The following is a 16287-nucleotide window of genomic DNA, read 5'->3' as shown; positions in this document are numbered from 1 at the left end:
TTAAAAATATTTTCAAATAACCAAAGGAAACCATGTCTAAAGAATTATAGAAAAGTACAAGAACAATGTCTCACCAAATAAAAAATATTCATAAAGAGATAAAAATTATTAAAAAATAGAAATTCTGGAGTTGAAAAGGATGATGATGATGATGATATTAGCAAAACTAATATTTACTGAGTGCTTACTAAGTCCCAGGAGCTGTGGAACTACTTTATATTAATAATAATTTTAAAACACACCTCACTGAGGCATTAGGACAATGATGATTTTAGTTTAAATTTATGAACACCTTGAATTTCTAATGTCATTTCTTAAACTTTAAAATGGCAATGACAAATCTCCTGTGCCACAAAACAGACTATTTGAAGATTAGTTCTGAGTCAAATTTTGAATGTTATGAATAATTTAATAATAAATGAAATAGCAAAATATGATTTATATGTTCATTAAAATATGAATGTAGAAGGATATTTCTGAGACTCTTAATGCAACTTGCAGTGAATTCCCCAGCTACCTGAGTCATTTCTCCTGATGTTGTCGCTGTTGTTGATTTTGTACGGTCCTCACGGAGCATTCAAAGCAGTTGCCAGGAAACGGAGTGTTCACAACTACAGAAACAGTAATGCCTTTTGTTTCACTTTATCACAGTGTGTACTATTTTGGAACAAATTTTTATTAACTACCCATGTAATTTTACAGTGTGAATTTCAGGAAAGTTCAGGTGGGACTATACTCTAAACATGGCCTTGAGGACTGTTAATGGACCACTTGACATATTTCCCCAAATCTGTGTTCCTAATGAGGCCCAGGAAACACTGAATTTGTCAGTTTATGAAAATTTAGTTCTAATGTCTCTGTGCTACAATAAACTTTGTTTAAATAAACAGAATCCAAAAAAAATCTTATCTATAATATTCTAGATTCTATATAACAAATAGTTTTTGGTAAAATAGTTTTATTATAGCTATAATGACTTTAAGCCCCTTAAAACTGTTTTTTGGCCCTGACTGGTTTGGCTCAGCGGTTAGAGTGTCGGCCAACGTTCAGAGAGACCCAGGTTCGGTTCCAGCTAAGGACATGTACCTCGGTTGCAGTTTGTCCCCGGCCCTGGTTGGGGTTGTGCGGGTGGCAGCCACTCGATATGTCCCTTTCATGTCAATGTTTCTCTCTCTCTCTCTCTCTCTCTCACTTCCTCTCCCTCCCTCCCACTCTATTTGAACAAAAATGAAAAAAAAAAAAAATGTCCTCGGGTGAGGATAAAAAAACAAAAAAAAACTGGTTTTCTTCTTTTTCAGTTATCAAAAATTTTAAGTCTCTCATAAATCAAGGAGATAAATAACTTTAATATTTTATGATATATCTGAAACATAAGATTTGAAAGAAGCCAAAGACAATGACACTTAACAGCACTGCGCATAACCATTTCTGCCCATTCTTAAAAAATTTTTTTTCCCTTTATTCATTTTAGAGGGAGAGGAAATGAGAAGGAGAGAGAGACAGAAACATCAACGAGAAATAACATCGATTGGCTGCCTCCTGCATGCCCCCCACTGGGGATCAGGCCCACAGCCTGGGCATGTGCCCTGACTAGGAATCAAACCAGCAATCTCTTGGTGCATGGCTCAATGCTCAACCACTGAGCCACACAGGCCGGACTATTTCTGCCCATTTAAAAAAATTTTATACAGACAGCAAAGTTACAACTAAACTACAGAACAACCATCATTCAAAATCACCTGAAATCGAGCTGAATGGAAGTCCTACAACTACGGAATTAAAGCAGCAGCCACATCAAGACTGGTAGGAGGGGTGGAGGCAGAGGGGCTGGTCCCACACCCACGTGTGGCAGATAAAAATCAGGAGGACACCTTGGCTGGGAAGGTCCTCCCTGAGGACTGAGGGGTCCCTGTCCCACACCAGGCACCCTGCTCAGGGTTCCAGTGTCAGGAAGAGAAGTCCCCATAACTTCTGGATGGAAAAACCAGCGAGAACTGAGGCTAAGGGAGGCTGAGGCGGCTGGAGCCCCAGGCAGCTCCTCTTAAAGGGCCTGTGCACAGACTTATCGGACTCTCTCCCTCTGAGCTTGGAGAGGAGGCAGCTCGAGGGGCACCAGAAACATACAGGGAAGAACTGAGCTGTTTGGCATTGGAGCAAGTGCTGGAGAGGGGGCTTTCTCAGGGACAAACATGCTGTCAGAGGCCTTTGTTCCTTTGGTGAGCCCTTCCCTGGGGCAGCAGACAGCCACCTTATCTGGGACTCCAGCAACCGGGCTCACACTGGTAGCCCTGCCCGGCTGACTCCCTGAGGCCCTGCCCCGCCCCACCCAACTTTCAGGCCCACCCAAGCTGTTGCCACTTGCTTAACCATAAGATTGGCCTGTCTTGGATCCTGCTTCAGGTTTTCCTAAATTCTTTCAAACAAGCAGCATCTGGTTTCAGCTAGCCCCATACCTCTCGCTAAGTAATACACAGAAACAAACACAGAGAGGCAGCCAAAGTGAGGAGACAAAGAAACAGGTCCCAAATGAAAGAACAGAACAAAATCCCAGGAAAAGAACTAAGCAAAATGGAGATAAGCAACCTAACATATGCTGAGTTCAAAATACTGATTATAAAGATGCTCAATGAACCTTAGTGAGAACCTCAGCAAACTTAGTGAGGGCCTCAAGAGCATTAAAAAGGACCAGTCAGAAATGAAGGATGCACAGTCAGAAATGAAGAAGGCACTAACTGAAATAAAGACTAATTTACACAGATTCAATAGTAGAGTAGGTAAAGCCAAGAAGCAAACCATCAATTGGGAATATAAGGAAGCAAAAAACAGAACAGCAAAAAGAAAAAAGAATTTTAAAAAATGAGGATAGTGTAAGGATCCTCTGGGACAACTTCAGGCGTGCCAACATTTGCATCTTGGGGGTGCCAGAAGAAGAAGAGAGAATAAGAAATTGAAAACCTATTTGAAACAATAATGGCAGAAAACTTCCCTAATTTGGGGAAGGAAACAGACATACAAGTCCAGGAAGCACAGAGAGTCCCAAACAAGATGAACCCCAAGAGGCCCATATCAAAACACATCATCATCAAAATGCAAAAGGTTCAAGACAAAGAGAGAATCTTAAAAGCAGCAAGAGAAAAGCAGCTAGTTACCTACAAGGGAGTTCCCATAAGGCTGTCAGCTAATTTCTCAAAAGAAACTTTGCAGGCCAGAAGGGAGTGGCAAGAAATATTCAGAGTGATGAAAAGCAAGAACCTACAACCAAGATAACTCTATCCTGCAAAGCTGTCATTTAGAATCGATGGCCATATAAAGAGTTTCCCAGGCCCTGGCCAGTTTGGCTCAGCGGTTAGAGCGTTGGCCTGCGGTCCGGAGAGACCCGGGTTCGGTTCCCGCTAAGGGCACGTACTTCGGTTGCAGTTTGTCCCCGGCCCTGGTTGGTCGTGTGGGTGACAGCCACTCAATGTGTCCCTTCACATCGATGTTTCTCTCTCTCTCTCCCTTCCTCTCTCTCCCTCCCACTCTATCTGTACAAAAAATGGAAAAATATATCCTCGGGTGAGGATAAAAAAAAAAAAGAGTTTCCTAGACAAGAAAAAGTTAAAGGAGTTAATCACCACCAAACTGTTATTATATGAAATGTTGAAGGGCCCTTTTGAGGAAAAAGATAAAATATATAAACAAACAAAATGGCAGTGAATACATATCTATCAGGAATGGAATCTACAAACAAAATGAACAGGCAGAACAGAAACATTTTCATAGATACAGAGAACATTTTGTTGGTTGGCAGATGGGAAGGGGGTTGGGGGAATGGGTGAAAAAGGTGAAGGGATTAAGAAGTACAAATTGGTTGCTAGACTGACAAACCTCAAAGAGAAGGGAGTTGAGGGGTGGGAAGAAATAAACCAAAGAACTTATATGCATAACCAATGGACGCAGACAACAGTGTGGGAAAAGGCGGGAGGGCGGAGGGAGTCGGCGGGGGGGTCAATGGGGGAAAAATGAGGAACATCTGTAATACATTCAACAATAAAAAATAAAAAAATAAATAGAAATTTAAAAATTTATATAAATCCAATTCTTGCCCAGCTGGTGTGGCTCAGTGGATTGAGCATCGACCTATGTACCAAGAGGTCACTGGTTCAATTCCTAGTCAGGGCACAAGCCCAGGTTGTGGGCCCGATCCCCAGTGGGGGGCATGCAGGAGGCTGCCAATCAATGTTCTCTCTCATTGATGTTTCTGTCTCTCCCTCTCACTTCCTCTCTCTCTCTAAAATCAATAACAAAAAGAAAATTTTTTAAAATCCAATTCTCATTACAATATTTTAAATAAAACTATTTGCATTAGATGATTTTTATAGTTTAGGTGGTTGTAACTTGAGCAGATAATTTTGGAAAATATTTTACACTATTAACAAGTCTTACAGTGTTTTCTGAATGATATAGTTAGTTTCACATTGAATCTCATGGTCAGTGCAACAGATGTTTCAGAACTTGGCAATGATGCATTTTAGTCCTATGACTTTCCAGGGAATAGTGGGGATACAATGTGGAAAAAAGACAGATTCCACAGGACCTACAAGCAAGGCTGTTCGGGCATTAGAGGTTCCTGTGGAGGTTTCTAAAGATACAGACACTCTGCTCCGATTCCTGCAAGTTTTTCATTCAACTGGGGCCTATTCATCTTTATTTTTAAAAATCTGCATGTCATACTAGTGTAATCAGAATCACAATTTTCAAGATTTAGCTCAGAGACAATTAAGCATTATCAGAAAGACACTAATTGCATGCATCACCGAATTCAAGATTCCTAAAGTAATGTACAGAAAAGTATGTTTGATTCTGAGCTATTTTCAAGTTGATTAAAATAAAATTTCCCCCATGGTATGTCCAATCACTAAAGTTTTAATGGACTTTATTTTAAAGAAATTTAAATAAACACTATTGATATTAGTTGGTTATCTCCTGGTATCCAATCATCACTTCCTTCCAGCAGTGAAGCTATTCTTCTCCATCTCAGCTGCTCAGCTCTAGGGCTTAAGCTCATCAGTGCAGCCCATCCCTGTAGTCACAGTGATTAGTTATGGGAAGGGCACATAACCTAGTGAGACACAAAAAATTCCACGAGGGCCACTCTGTGAAACCTGATTATGAAGCTGATCCACAGAAGTCAGGGTGGAAGAGGGGAGCAGAAAGAGAGAGAAACTGGAAACTCAGAGATATTATTATCATTACTACTAATCCTCACTGGAGGACATTTTTTCCTTTGACTTTTAGAGAGCGGACGGGAGGAGGCAGAGAGGGGGTGAGAGAGAGAGAGAAACATCAATGTTAGAGATACATCAATTAGTTGCCTCCTGCACGGACTGGGGCTGATGCTCTAAACACTGAACCACACCAGCCAGGGCTAGAGATATTATTTGAGTCACTGGATATCAAACCATGCACGAAGAGAGACCTACTCTCTGGATCTTCTGCATTGTTCAAGCTGTTTTGAGTTGGTGTGCATTCACTTAAAACTAATACAATTTTAACTGATACAAATATTTACTCAGTGTAACCTCTGGTTCTTGATGGGAAATTTCAATTAATTAAATGAGGGTGTGGAATTTTTTAAAAAGGACACTTCTCTTCATATTTTTGCTATTATTTCACTGATACCGCTTTATAATTGTACTGTCCTTAACTACTTTTTGAATGTCCAAAGAACATACAATACTAAATATTTGAAAAGGAAACCAAGACAATAAAGGATAAAAAGATCGATGAAAAACAGAAAACAGACAAAAATATATTCTCTGAGCTTACCCCAAGGTATATCATCCCTTAAGCTCACTGACATCTAGTGTTTTCTTGGAAAACACTTGTTATACCAATGGTCTTGAAATTTCAGTGTACTTAATGATCACTTGGGAAATCTGTTTGAAGGAAAGCTGTCTAGGTGGCTTCCCAGTGATTCTGAGTCACTAGAGCTGGGTAAAAAGTATTCCCGGAGATTCGGATGCAAATGGCTGGGAGGGGTCACAGAGAAATTCTGCTTTTGTGTTTTTTTAGTTTTAGAGAGAGAGGAAGGGAGAGATAGAAACATGGATGTGAGAGAGAAACATCGATCAGCTGCCTCCTGCACACTCCCTACTGGGAATGGAGCCCACGACCTGGGCATGTGCCCTGACCGCGAATCGAACAGGGACCTCGCAGTTCATGGGACGACGCTCAGACCACTGAGCCACACCTACCGGTCCTGGAGAGTAATTTTTTAAAATGTTTGTTTACTCTGGATTTTCTCTTTTCTGTTGCAGGTTTTCCCTTACTGTCCCCTGAGCCACAATTAAGAATGCATCACTAAAAAACAGATCCCAAACCCTATACTTGTAAACACAGTTGGTTCACTGTTCAGCATAAATGTGGTTAGATGGGGACCAGGCAATTTCCTTGCGGAATCCTCAGTATCAGTATGAGGTGGTCTTTGCTTAGAATCACTGAGTTTTTTCCGAAGAAACCTGTGATATTTACTGGATAATAAATGTCTAGTCACAAACCTGCTACTATTCACGCTAGATGGAGACACAACGATACATTTTATAAACTTAGTGGCTCTCATTTTTAATCCCGACTCATGGTCTTTTCCAGTGTCCCCAGAGGCAGGATGGTTCTGAGGGTCAGATTAGTCCTCTCCTTCCTCTTCCTGCACTTTTCACTAGGTTTCCTCCATTCTCCGTCCACATTGTCATCCAGACGCTGATCTCGCACGTCTGCTAATGCCCTCATTCCCGTTCTCCTCGTGGGTATAAATGTGAATGTGTATTATGTACGTACCTATTTTTATCAACTATGATACTATCATTTGAGTGGAGGTTTCAGGTAGAAGAGGAAATAAATGTATGTGGTTAATCCATTATCTTTAACTGTAAGAATAAACAAACCATTCCTTGCATTTTCTTCTGGTACCAGTTTAGGCAAACTTGTTTAATACATACTAAGACTCGTCACATATTTAAATGTTTCAAGTCCAATAATGTTTTTATAAATTAAGAACATGGATTCAGAAATTGTGATAAGCGGACAAGGCTAAGTATTTAGAAAAGACTTTGCCATGCAAATTTATTACTTAAATAAGATTTATAAAATAACGTTTGCTCTAAGAGAAAATTCTTATACTCTAAAAGCAAAACTTTATTTGCAAACTACTGATACATAAATTACAAATAATCTACAGACAACAGTCTTAGAAATTTTTGCATGGATATTGTTCATAATTATTCACGGCCCTTCACTGTGGACATCACATAACTTTAGACCATAAGTCAGCAAACTACATGTTCAAAATGAATGCTGCTTGTGGCCTGTTGTTTTGTTTTAACAGCTAACAATGGTTTTATATTCTTTAAAATGGTACTAAAAAGAAAACAGAAGACTACGGAACGGAGACCACAGTAGCCTACAAAGCCTAAAAGAAGTGAACTCTGGCACTGTACAGAGAAAGCCTGCCAAGCCCAGGTTTATTATTTTTATTTTTATCCTCACCTGAGGACATTCTTATTTTTATCTTCAGATAGAGTGGGAGGGAGAGAGGGGAGAAGAGAGAGAGAGAAACATCGACATGAGAGAGACACATCGAGTGGTCGCCACCCACACGACCCCAACCGAGTCAGGGGACAAACTGCAACCAAGGTACATGCCCTTAGCGAACCGAACCCGGGACTCTCTGGTCCGCGGGCCCACATTCTAACCGCTGAGCCAAACCAGCCCGGGCTCAACCCTGACTTTACAGACTGAACTGCCAGTGGAAGTGGCAAGGTCAATTTTGGGGCAGAAGCTTTAAGAGACCTGGGTGAGTTTGCTGCCTCCTTTGTCTGACACCCGGCAAAGTCTCGGAAAGGATCTCTGCTATCAGTCAGGACCCCGGAGCGAAGACCACAGGGAGCAGGCGGTCCCTGGGCCGCAGTGGACGCGCAGCACAGCGAGGAGAAACCTTGGTTGGCTGTGAGCCGTCGGAAGTTCCAGGGCTCGTTATCTCAGAATCACTTAGCTCAAGCTGCTGGGTATGTTCTGCTAAGGAACACGAGTTACTCCCCCTTCCTGGAAATAGCAAAGCAGCAGTTATTTAAAGAATATTTATAATCCAGACTTAATAATTATTCAAAATACATTTCTAGAAAGTTGTATTTTAAAAATATTAAAGGCCTGAATTACACTGAGATTCTGAACAAAGGGATTTCACTGCTGCTTGTACTGCTGGCACACACTCTGTGCTGTCAGACTGAATGCTGCTGCTCTCTGCTTTCCCATCCTCCTGTGTTCCTTCTGATTTTGAAACTTGAAAAACCCACTGCAGTGTTTTCTACTAGAACCCACCTACAATTACTTTACAATAAACTTATTCACACACGAATAAGACCCAATAAACATTAGTTAACATTCACCAAGTTCCTACTCTGTGTGAGAGGTTCTAAATTCTTTACAAGGATTATCTCTTTTAATCTTACGAAAACTTTATGAAGCAGCTATGATTGTTATCATCCCTTTACGAAGGAAGAGAATGAGGAACAGAGAGGTTGAGCATGCACCCAACAACACAGAGTTAAGGGGAACCACGATGTGAAAGCAGGGACTGCAGAGCCTCTACGTTCCCAACCTCTGTGCTACCCCAACCCTCCTAAATACGAACACAAACTTGGTCTTGGAAATCTAATACTTTTGACATTAAAATTGTGGAATTTCACTACCTAGTAATTACTTAATTTTATATGATAAGTCATAAATGAGCTGGTATAAAGAAACCATTTTTTTTTATCCTCACCCGAGGACATTTCTCCATTTTTTTGTTCAGGTAGAGTGGGAGGGAGGGAGAGAGAGAGAGAGAGAGAGAGAGAGAGAGAGAGAGAGAGAGAGAGAGAGAGAGAGAGAGAGAGAGAAACATCGATGTGAAAGGGACACATCGAGTGGCTGCCACCCGCACAACTGACCAGGGCCGGGGACAAACTGCAACCGAGGTACGCGCCCTTAGCGGGAACCGAAGCCGGGTCTCTCAGGACTGCAGGCCGACGCTCTAACCGCTGAGCCAAACCGGCCAGGGCAAGAAACCATTTTTAAAACTTGAACATGACTAAAGGGACAATGCCATTTCAAGAAAAAAAAATATGCCATTTCTTTCATTTCAAGAAAAAAAATAACCCCCCAAATAAACTGTCTAATATGAAATATATACTTCACAATGCATGCTGTTTTCCATGAAGTAAAGAGCATCTCATACTTTCAAAAATGGACCAAATTAAAATTCAAGTAGATTACTTTATATTTTACTGTAGAAATTAAAAAAAATATTTTTATTGATTTTTTTAAAGGGAGAGGGAGAGAAACATTGATGTAAGAGTAGAACACCAAACCACTTCCTCCTGCACACCCCCTACTGGGCATCGAGCCAAAACCTGGGCATGTGCCCTGACCAGGAATTGAACCAGCAACCTTTTGGTGTACAGGACAATGCCCAACTGAGCCACACTGGCCAGGGCCACTGTAAAATATTAAGAGGTATATAACCAATTATATATATTATATAATTTAATATACATTACAGAATTTTAAAACTATGTGCACCAAACATACGAAGTCTTTAGTTTCTATTAGCTCTTCTAGCTTTTTCTACTAGAAAAAAATGTCATCAGTACCATTCTAACTAAGCCTCAGTTGCCCCAAAGTGACAGACTATAAAAAGAACACTGTAAACAAGTAAGATATAGCCTATTTAACAACTGTAAGAGGTAAAGACAAAAATCATTATTTTTTTGTAAGGCTAGAGAATATCTTTATCCTATAAAACAATCAATTATGGTAGAGTGATTCGAATTAAATTAAAGACAAACCTATTTTGTTTCAGGTTAACAACTAATATTTCTATTCTAAAAGATTTTCACATACCTCATTGCTTTTAATCATCACAACCTTATGAAGAACAAGAGTTAAGTTCCTACAGTATCTCATTAAAGTTTTAACAAAATGATGTTGAATAAAACGACGGATGTTATTCGAGGACCTGATGTACTTGGGTCAAGTGGCATTACTATCCTAATCACGAATATGTGTGCTATGGAGAATTAGCCTTTTAAGCGGCACGAATCTTTGCGTGCTCAACACCTACAGTGCATTTTGCTAGGACAGAAGCTCCTGGTGGTAAATGAGCACACATGGTACTTGCAGGGATATGTCAGTTTCAGTGACAGAAGTCATTTAAATTTAATATAAACAGCACCAGAACTTTATATACAGGGTTATCACATACAATTATTTTATGACCAGAAGTATTCTTTGCTCTGAATAGAGTAAAATAAAGTGTAAATTTCAAATAGATATTTTTTTCTGGCTCATTACACATCCCCACAGAATTCACAGAACGAATGTGGTGATGAGGCTGGAAACACCTTAGTAAAAGACTTCCTCCAACTCTAATTTTTAAAAATTAAGTTCTGCGCTGGTTGGTTTGGCTCAGCGGTTAGAGCGTCGGCCCACAGACCGGAGAGTCCCGGGTTCGGTTCCCGCTAAGGGCACCTACCTCGGTTGCGGTTTGTCCCCAGACCAGGTTGGGGTCGTGGGGGTGGCAGCCACTCGATGTGTCTCTCTCACATCGATGTTTCTCTCTTTCTTCCTCCCTCTCTCCTTCCTGCTCTATCTGAAGATAAATGCACAAGTGTCCTCGGGTGAGATTAAAAAAAAGAAAGAAAGAAGAAAATGAAGTTCCTCTGTCCTAGGCCTGCCCTTGTTTACACAGGCTATGTCTGACCTATTCACGACATTCTGTTTTCAGTATTTCTTAAGCTCCCAGCCCACCAGAAGAACACAAAGCATCAAGTGTAAAACTGCTTCTTTCCTAAATTAAATTTCAAATTATCTAGAGAGAAAAAAACATTTTTTTTGTGGTAATTAGTATTTATCAGCTCTCCTTAAATTTTCACTGCATGTCTAAATAGGCATTGCTCTGCAAAACCGGTACTAAACCCTGCCAATCTCAAAACAAATGTTGCAGATGACAGACCCACAATTCTTATGGGAGAAATATCCTCAATACAAACATCCTCAATACTATTCATTTGGACAAAACACTATAAAAACTACAAGCATTATAAACTACATTTTCATATCTATAATTTTTAAAAATAGTAGTACTTTAATAAATTTCCAATGAAGAACCTGCTATTTTAAATTCTTTCAAGACTTTAAGTGTGAAAATCCTGGAATTAAAGATTTGAGTTAAGCACATTTGTCCGGTGGATACTGCCCAGCTATTTAATATTAACATGATGGGGGAAATGACAAGAAAAATAAAATGTTGTTGCTCTTTGTTATTTCTTTTATTTGTAAAAGCCCAACCTCAAGAACAACCTCATTCAATATTATTGTTCATTAATTATCATCTGTCCACCAAATGGTAAGACATTAAATAAGAAACATTGTGGACACAACTATTCTATCAGTGTGAAACAATCCAGAATAAAGAGGGCTGGTCACGGCCATGTAATAAAGTGCTTCTTTAAAATAAAATACATGCAATTTCACAGCTGTTGGTAATAATGAAGACGGCATGTTCAGGACGTTCACCAACGAGATGCTCCACAGGAACAAGTTCTAAACTAGTGGGCAATATTTAGAAGGTGAACGCTGCGTATCGCCCCATGATGTTTCTGAAGAGAACACTATTTTGTTCCCTCTTGCTCCATGTACTGCGTTTCAGAGTCCTTACTTACAGAACGTGTGGCTCACCTGGACCCAAACTGACCAGTCAGAATCTTTACTCCAGTCTAGGATGATCAAACAGTACTTCCATAAAGGTTTTGTTCATCTCTCTCATTAGTATTACAACCAACTGAAATCAGGATCTTGGACAAGTTAATTATGTAAAAATAAAAAGGAGCAGAAGAGGAAAATAATACCAGTACTTTAAGCTTATCCTTTAATTTGCTGGCTTATTTTTGAAAAAAAGGAATACACACTAAACTAAAATAAAGTATAGGGTGGTACTTCGTAGTTTACAGATTAACACTTGGACAGTTCAACTACATGAATCCCAGTAAGTTGCCTGAAGTTTTGCATTCCCTACACTAAATATTTTTTTAAAGTTTTAGTCACAAACATTTGTTTTCTTACTCAATTTTCCTGCATTTTCAAAATTTTTTGTGACTTAACATTAAAAGTTGACTTCTTTTTTATCCTGAATACGAAGAATCTAATTTACACACATAAAAACTTCCTTTTATGCTCCAATTTAGCCTCTCCCTTTCACTGAAAGATTTATCTGATAACAAATTTTCTTGTGAGACTAGTTATTCTTCTCTACCAATGACATATGCTCACTTAACTTCACTCTGAATAACGGTCTCTAAATAGGTCTGTAGCACGTTTCATACTAAAGTGAGCCATGACTCACATCACTGTTGTCTGGGCAACGGCTTTACACACGCAGCTTCTCCGTCACGCAGTGGCTTTCACCTGTGATCATTAGTTTCTCTGAAGCATTTATTTTAAATTGTTTTATGATGAAATGTAATCGACATTTAGAAAATGTAGATTTTTATTGATAATGGCAGTATGTGAATTATAGTGAATATTAAAATAGGTGAAGCTAAGTTTTAAAAGGTATTTGCTAATGATATAGCCTAAATATGATTCATAGAGGGATATGTATTTCAATATACTTGTCTTAGAAATAAAAGTAATAGTACTAATATCAAACTAAATTAATCCAATCTGTTAATATAAAGATAAGTTATTTTTGCCCTGGCCAGTTTGGCTCAGTGGTTAGAGCATCAGCCTACAGCCCAGAGAGACCCAGGTTCAGTTCCTGCTAAGGGCGCGTACCTTGGTTGCAGTTTGTCCCCGGCCCTGGTTGGTCGTGCAGGTGGCAGCCACTCGATGTGTCCCTTTCACGTCGCTGTTTCTCTCTCTCTCTCTCCCCCTCCCACTCTATCTGAACAAAAAATGGAGAAATGTCCTCAGGTGAGGATTAAAAAAAAAAAAGGTTAAGCTATTTTTGAGATACAGAGATTCTGAAAATTAAAGCTTGAGATTACAAGGAATTAAAGAACGATCAACATTGCAGTAAGCCTTGAGGAAGCTTGGTTACTCTTAGTGGACAGTGGCATTATGTTCTTGAAAGAGAAATTTTAAAGCATATATGCGCCTAATTAATCAATGATTATTTTTAAAAGAGTCCTGATGTGTTCTTAGTTAATTACCTTGAGATGCATATTTACTTGATTCCAGGTCATAAAAGATTCCTGATAGGGCTGTTGTAAAGATACGGTACTGGCTGGCTGGTGTGGCTCAGTGGACTGAGAGGTCCCGGCTGGAGTCCCAGTCAGGGCACGTGCCCAGTTTCGAGCTGGATTCCCAGTGGGAGGTGTGCGCGAGGCAGCAGATGGATGTATCTTTCTCAGATTAATGTTTCTATCTCTCTCTACCTTCCCCTCTCTCTAAAAAAAATCAATAAAACATATTTAAAAAAATAAAACGTCTGTCTTAAAAAAAAAATACAGGTGCCTATCAGGGAATAATAATATATGGAACTTAGTAAGAATTTAAACATGATCAAGTTTATCTGAACATGTTGATAAATCAATTTAACAAGTGTTAATTGAATACCTATGTTCTATGAAAAATACCGTATAAGTAAAACACACACAACCTATTCTCAGTGTTCAAAATCTAGAAGGAAGATATAGAATAAGTCTGATGAAAAGAAAATGTAATTTGCTGCAAAAAAACAAAAAGAAACACCAGAAGCAATAACTTAGAAATAATATGTACTACATGCACTCATTCACTCAGCCATCCATTCAACATTTATAAAGCAATAATCAGTACTAAATATTTAGCATACAAAGATAGTAAAGATAAACTAATTAAATTATATTAGAAATAAATATTTCTATAAAGGGGGTTTAAATTAGGCTTTAAATAAAATCTGAGATTTTAATAGACAAATTATGATTGGGGTTGACATTTGTATACCCACTCTCACTGCTATTTATTCAACATAGTATTGGAAGTCCTAGACACAGCAACCAGACAAGAAAAAGAAATAAAAGGCATCCAAATTGGAAAGGAAGAAATAAAACTGTCACTATTTGCAGATGACATAATACTATATATAGAAAACCCTAAAGAATCCAAAAAAAATTAATAGAATTTACAAAAGAATTCAGTAAAGTAGGAGAAAAAAATTAATATAAAGAAATCCATCACATTCCTATACACAAATAACAATCAGAAGAAATTAAGAAAACAATCCCATTTACAATTGCATCAAAAATAATAAAATACCTAAGAATAAATTTAACTAAGGAGGTGAAATACCTATACTCTGAAAAGTGTAAGACACTGAGGAAAAAAACTGATGAGGACACAAATAAATGGAAGGATACACTGTACTCATGAATTGTTAAGGATTAATGTCGTTGAAATGACCATACTACCAAAAGCAATCTACAGATTCAATGCAATCCCTATCAAAATACCAATACCATTTGGTATAATGTAAATGAAGGTAAATCCCTGATACTGGCCATCTCTTTCACTTTTAACATTCATTCTGTTATTCTCTGTACTTCTTCACTAACACAAACTTCCATTATGCTCCTCCTTTCCAGATTTTTTCATGATGCCTTTTGGTACTTCCGACCTATGATAAACTCCTCCAGAACTTTCGTTTCTTCTCTAAATCCCAACACCTTGTTTTAATTGAAATCCAATTCTTCCCTGTGGATACATTGCCCTTTGCAGACTTTTCATCCTTGTTATTCCCTCATGCCCGAAAGGCTTCAGGGTCAAGAAGAAAACTCCTCTGCTGCGTTTTCAAACATCACTCCTCTAAAATTGTGAAAAAGGACTATTTCCTTTAAGGCTCATGTCATCCTGTCCGCATAAATATTCTATCCTGGACATTTCATCTTCATTCCTTGAACATTTCTTCTTCATTCCTTGAGAACAATGACCCTTGATTCAATCTTCTTTTACATTTCAATTTTTGCCAATGTCTTTTGTGACTTCAGTATCCACATGGATAACTCACCCAAGAACCTGGCCTCTCTTGACCAACTTAATCATCTCCAATGACTGTTACCCTCTATTTCATCGTTGATGCCCAATTCCACCACCACACTCTGGACCCTTGCTATCCCATCACATTAAGTGAAAACATTCTCCTTTCTAACCACAGTCCCCTAACTTCCCATATTTCTTCCTCAACTACTTCTCTCCTATCTGTTCCTTGATATCTTTGGACTTTCAGTCCACTAACCTTCCTACTACCTCCACCTATCAGTCTCTTTGTAGCTTCACTTTTCTATTACACTTAGATTTCATGGTCCAAAATTTAAATCTCTTGAAAATATGTTTGCTTCTCTCTGCTCAACCCAGACACATCAATTAATATATCTGTTCAATGAGCTCTCCTATACCTTATACTCCATCTTTTCATTATATCATTTGCATAGTATTTGAGCATGCCCAAGTCTCTCCTAACCTCAAAAACATCTTTCCAGAACCCCCCCTTCCAAATATTGTCCTTCCTGTTTTCATGGCCAAACTTGGTAGAAAAGCTGTCTACGAGATCGCCAGTCTAGTTCGGATTCTGGCCCCTGTACATGACCAAAACTGATCCTTCTAAGGCTACCCATTCTCTTCAAATCCTAAATGTAAAGGACAGTTTTCAATACCGATTCCATCAGCAGTATTGACAAAACTGATTATTGTTTCTTCATAACTTCATTCTTGGTTTTTGTGATATTTTACTGCCTCTTTCTTCCTACCTTACCCCTCTTTCTTTAAATCAAGGTGTTCCTGAGGATCTTCTCTTCTCATTCCTGAGACTATTCCACCTACTCCCATGTCTACTTCCTATAGCATCTATGTACTTACAGAGAAATATAATATGGAATCAGATCTAACAAAATATAGACAACTAGGCACATATTAAGAACCCTCTCATTAGAACTTGAGTTTTTGACTAGACCTTATCTCTCTTCTCATCCCTTTGCTTACCCGAAAAAAATCTGACTAGGAACTCATATGTTTTTCATCTTCACCAAACTGACCAAGGTCCAAATTCCTTGACCTTTCTATTTTTTCTTTAAACTGACAAATTATTATCATAAATCATGCACATAACACAGAAATAAACAAAGACAGAAGTAAAAAAATATCACCTTATACTTAACCATCCATAAATTCTTGTTAGGTAAACATCTTGCAGACATCATTCTATGAATATGTACAAACAGAAATAGGAATAGAAGT

General features: G+C 38.7%; 1 protein-coding gene across 3 annotated transcripts in view; it reads right to left on the bottom strand.

Annotated features, from left to right (window-relative positions):
- SYT14 (synaptotagmin 14) overlaps positions 1 to 16287 on the bottom strand; it is a 182551-nt gene that overhangs the window by 19865 nt on the left and 146399 nt on the right. The window lies entirely within an intron of this gene.

The sequence above is a fragment of the Molossus molossus genome, unplaced genomic scaffold (genome assembly GCF_014108415.1).
Source record: "Molossus molossus isolate mMolMol1 unplaced genomic scaffold, mMolMol1.p scaffold_m16_p_20, whole genome shotgun sequence".
NCBI lineage: Eukaryota > Metazoa > Chordata > Mammalia > Chiroptera > Molossidae > Molossus > Molossus molossus.
This window is presented reverse-complemented; position numbering and strand designations above follow the sequence as displayed.